Source organism: Octopus bimaculoides, chromosome 5 (genome assembly GCF_001194135.2).
Source record: "Octopus bimaculoides isolate UCB-OBI-ISO-001 chromosome 5, ASM119413v2, whole genome shotgun sequence".
NCBI lineage: Eukaryota > Metazoa > Mollusca > Cephalopoda > Octopoda > Octopodidae > Octopus > Octopus bimaculoides.
Genome location: NC_068985.1, coordinates 29183480 through 29188192, shown reverse-complemented (window position 1 = coordinate 29188192; position 4713 = coordinate 29183480). Strand labels below are relative to the sequence as shown.

The window sequence follows — 4713 nt, the reverse complement described above, 5'->3', positions numbered from 1 at the left end:
ATATATATATATATGTGTGTGTGTGTGTGTGTACTGCAATAGCTTGGGTTTCAAGGGCCCACAGCTGTTTCACTGTTTTCCGAAGCATCTGAGGAGCCTCCATGGAATGGATGTAGACGTTTTCAAACGTGAACTTGACCTCTGGCTTGCCGAGATCCCGGATGAGCCAATACCTTGGCAAGAAACTCAAAATAGGGCAGTAACATCAAAGTCCATTCTTCCCCAAAAGCTGCTCTGACAAAGGTGGAAAATGGAAAGATGACTACAATGGTGGTGCTCCAGCATGGCCACAGTCGTTGTACTGAAACATATAAAAGAATAAAAGAATATATATATGTACACATACACACATTCATAAATACATACACATGTATGTATACAAATTCAAGCTTCAGTACACTATACACCTCATACATACTTGTAGGTGTGCTGCACAGTTTCCTTAATATTAAGAAAAATAACATATGTAACCATACACATATATGTAAAAAAAAATAAATCTTTCATAATTCCAAATATTTATAAAATTTTTGCTAGTAATGACAGGTTAAACCAAAAATGATAAATAAAAATAAATAACTAAAAAAAGTAAAACAAAAAATAAATAGTTTGATCTCACAGCGATTGTGACATTATGCGATTGATAAGGTGACCTGAGTTGATCCTATCACACTTCCTAATCAAGGAAGAAATCATACACATAAACACACAGACACATACATACATACATACATACATACATACATACATATCCTATGTATCTTTGAGCATGACGTAACAATACAGAGTACACCCTACATGGTGATAAATTTCCTTATGACAGGTTATATAAATGAGATTGAATAGGTTGAAATATTCAAAGTTTTAAAATGTCTTTGGAACATTTTCACCTTTGCTGTATTGAACTTTCGGCTTTTCTCTTCTTCTTGGATACAACGGATATTTGACAAGTCATTGATTTGAATAAACCAAACAGTGATATAGAAGGAGTTCATATTATAGCATGCGTGGTGAATGCTGTATACATATATATATAAGGTAATTAATTCCTTACCGAAATATAACAACAAATATGTATTGTCATACATATGTAATTAATTTTGTATGCCTGTATGTATTAGTCATGTATAAGCCATGTATGTCTGTGAGTATGCATTTATATGTACGTATTTGGCATGTAAGTATATATATATGTATATATTTTTTATTAGTTATATATGTATGGTGTTTAGCTATATATGTATTATTTAGCCATGTATGTAATATCTATGTGTTTGTGTAAAAATGTTGTCTCAAGAAATGTTTGAATTCAAGCTGTGCCACAGATACATGGCTTCTTACCTGAAGGTAAACCCTAAATGGTGGAGATACTCCAAGGGGAAAAAAGAAACCTCTGTAAAAATCCAAAGTGCATGGGAACCAAAGGTTGGCGGTATGGCTCTTGACCTCTTGTATAATTTTCTGTGAATAAATACAGTAAACTCTTTATGATTTCTCTTCCTGGCCTTTTGCTGTTTTTCTATATGTAAAGTGAAACCAAGCTATTTGGATCTTTTGAAATTATACTGGCATCTCAGAGGACTGTTGATGATGACTTTCACTCTCTGGTGAAGTGGGTATGAGGATATATTGGGTGACCCTTGAAGAGTCTGAGATCATGAAAAAAAAAAAAGGTCAAGAATTATTCCTCTAACAGTTTTCTTTCTACTGTCTGCAATTCCATTTGGTCAGGAAACATTGCATTTAAAGTTTAAAACTTTTGATTCTATTGAAGAAAGAAGGATGATTTGTCTGGAAATTTGAAAGAGAAGTTCGAACATGTTTGGATCATGATTTATGTGATGTTTATTAGGTTTAGTAGTCAATGGATTTGAGCTGGGTTAATTGAGGCAAAGTGCTTATGGATTACATTGTATTGATTTATTCGGACTTAGATTTTCCAGAGTTCTATGAGTCAATTGATTTTTTTTACATTTTGTGGTATAATTTTCCCAGAGTGAAACTAATAACATGCTTATGCTTCAATGGAAGAAGCTATAGATCTAATGTATAAATCATTAGATATATAGTTTACACATTTTATGGTTCCACTAGTTCTAAAGCAGCCATACTATTGATTTTTGCAGTGGATGATCTTTGCTGGACTCGAATTTTCATGATGACTTTCTTGATGTTGTGTGACCACACCACATGAGAGAAATACTTCAGAGATGGCCAGGTAAAAAAGTTCAAGACAATTTTAACAGATTTCTGTTTTCGCCAAATCATTCTGGAAGGCCAAAACCATAGTTTTCTTTCAGCAGTATCTTGTATGATGATTATATGGGTTTCACACTCAAGGTTTTCAGAAACAATAATTCACAGATTTATAATGATTTTGATACTTGATGATTCAAGGGGTTCCTAGTTAGAAGAAAGTAAAGCTATTATCCTAAACTATTTCCTACAGTAAATAAAGTAGGTCAAATTTTTCTATATTCAGTTCCATGCTGTTATATACTGTGCAGAAATTTGTTTGAACAAGTTCAAATGCTTATCTGTATATATATATATATATATATATATATATATATATATTTCATTTAGTGTATATACTCTAGCTATAACAGTAAATAAATAGATATCAGCAGGGACCTCAGGAGCTTTCCTCTATGTAGAACTTAACCTAGAAAATGTAGAACAATTGAAGAGTTTGCATTCATACCTAAGCAGAAGACAGTAAGATAGTAGACTTGACAGTAGAATCAGAAAATTTGCCTTGTATTTTGTTGCATTGCTTTACTCTAGTTATGTTGTGATTGACTTTGCTTTTCCCCCTTTCAGAAGTCAATAAAATAAAGTAGAAGTCAAGTATAGGGATTGGTTTAATTGACTGTTCCTTCTCCCCAGATGAAGAGAGGAATAAATATTTATATAAAGTTCTTGAGAAAAAAGGGTTTTTGGTCCTTATTCTTTAAGCTTTATAAAAATCTTAAATATAAGATATCATGCATACTATGTATGTGCTTCTGTATGTATTCCTGTCTGTATATATATGACTGCATTTTTAGATTAATTTCCTTTTAGTGATGGGCAAATTTGGATTAAATAATAAAGAAAAAGTTTACATTTTATTCAGTGTTGTGTATATCCAAATAACACTCTGAGTAAGCACCTTTATTTTACTTCAAGCCCACTTTTTGACTGCGCAAAGTGGGTATCAAAGTGAAATAAAGATGTGCCCCTTTCGATGTCAGTGCCTCCTCGATGCCAGTGCCTCCTAACTGACTCCTGTGCTAGTGACATGTAAAAAACACTATCCGAATGTGATCAATGCCAGGACCACCTGACTGGCATGGAAAAAGCACCCACTACACTCTCAGAGTGGTTGGCATTAGGAAGGGCATCCAGCTGTAGAAACATTGCCAGATCAGATTAAAGTCTGGTGCAGCCGCTGCCTTTCCAGACCTCAGTCAAACCATGCAACTCATGCCAGCATGGAAAATGGACGTTAAACGATGATGAGGATGATGATGATAAATGAACATTGAAGTAGGTATAGTCCTAGGTAATTCCAATGAAGTAGACCTATGATAAAAGAAATTCCAGCTGTAACCATTGATGTACTTTCAGATGAACTTAAAATTACACTATGTGTTGTATTCTTCAATTTTTAAAAACAGTTGACTGTTATTCCTTGCAGGTTGAGCTGTCACAGAAATACCTTCTTGTTGTCTCATTTAGGCTGGTTTTATGCAGTGTTGTGCAAATACATAGGGCAGATGTGTACATGTAGCATGTGTGTGTGTGTGTGTGTGTGTGTATGTGTGTGTGTGTGCATGTGAGTATGTGCATGCACATGTATGTGTTTAGAAATAGGTTGATAGACAGATAGATATAGGTATGAGCAGAGCCACTTTATATATTCCTATGATGCTTGTTTTCTAATCTAGTGGTGGTCTGCCCTTGCGTAGGTCCTGTGCATGTGAACCTTCTCCAGCACTCTCTATACTATCTAGAAGGGCCCTTATCCTTCTCTGTCACTATTACGTAGATTACTGGAACTTTGGCTACCATATTTAGACTTGGAGCGAATACTGGAGTGGTTTCCCATTGCCTTCTGCAAAATGGTGAAACAATGGAAAATATTTTTGAAGAAGAATTTTGTTACCATTGTTTTACATTCACCTTCCATGCTGGCATGTGTTGGACAGTTCTATGGTGTCTGACATGTCATATGACAATGTCATGCTCTAATATATAGAAGGTGTTTTGTCTGCCTCTGATATATATTGTATTTTTTTACATAGCATGTCCATAAGAAATAATATCATCAGACAAGTACCAGAGTAAATTTGCTCTTTGTGATGTGTTTTACATTTAGGATGAGACAAAGACTGCTGTTTCAATCTAAAACTGCTTCTGTTGCCTATATTGCATTTTTACTCAGCTGGGAAGCTATTTGCAACATCAGTGATTTTTCATTCACATTTTCATATATGGATGGTGACAGATTTTGCCTTAGCATGCAATGTTCTCACAGTTCAATGAGGTAGAAATGCATTGTGCATTCTTACTAGCTGCTGCTTGAATGAATTCCATCTGCCTCCAATACATATTTTGCTTTTAAACACAGTAAGTCCATACAAGAAGCTATCTCCAGACAAATACGGCAGTAAATTTGCTTTTCATGATGTATTGTACATTAAGTATGTTACACAGATGGATATATAT

The 4713-nt window shown here is 34.4% G+C and overlaps 1 long non-coding RNA gene across 2 annotated transcripts in view; it reads left to right on the top strand.

Moving 5' to 3' along the window:
• The first annotated feature begins 847 nt into the window (after positions 1 to 847).
• LOC106868352 (uncharacterized) overlaps positions 848 to 4713 on the top strand; it is a 19337-nt gene continuing 15471 nt past the window's right edge. For both annotated transcript variants that reach the window (XR_001409264.2, XR_008264223.1), the window contains exons 1-2: positions 848 to 1038; positions 2127 to 2218. This is a non-coding gene — a long non-coding RNA (uncharacterized LOC106868352). The remainder of the gene's footprint in view (positions 1039 to 2126; positions 2219 to 4713) is intronic.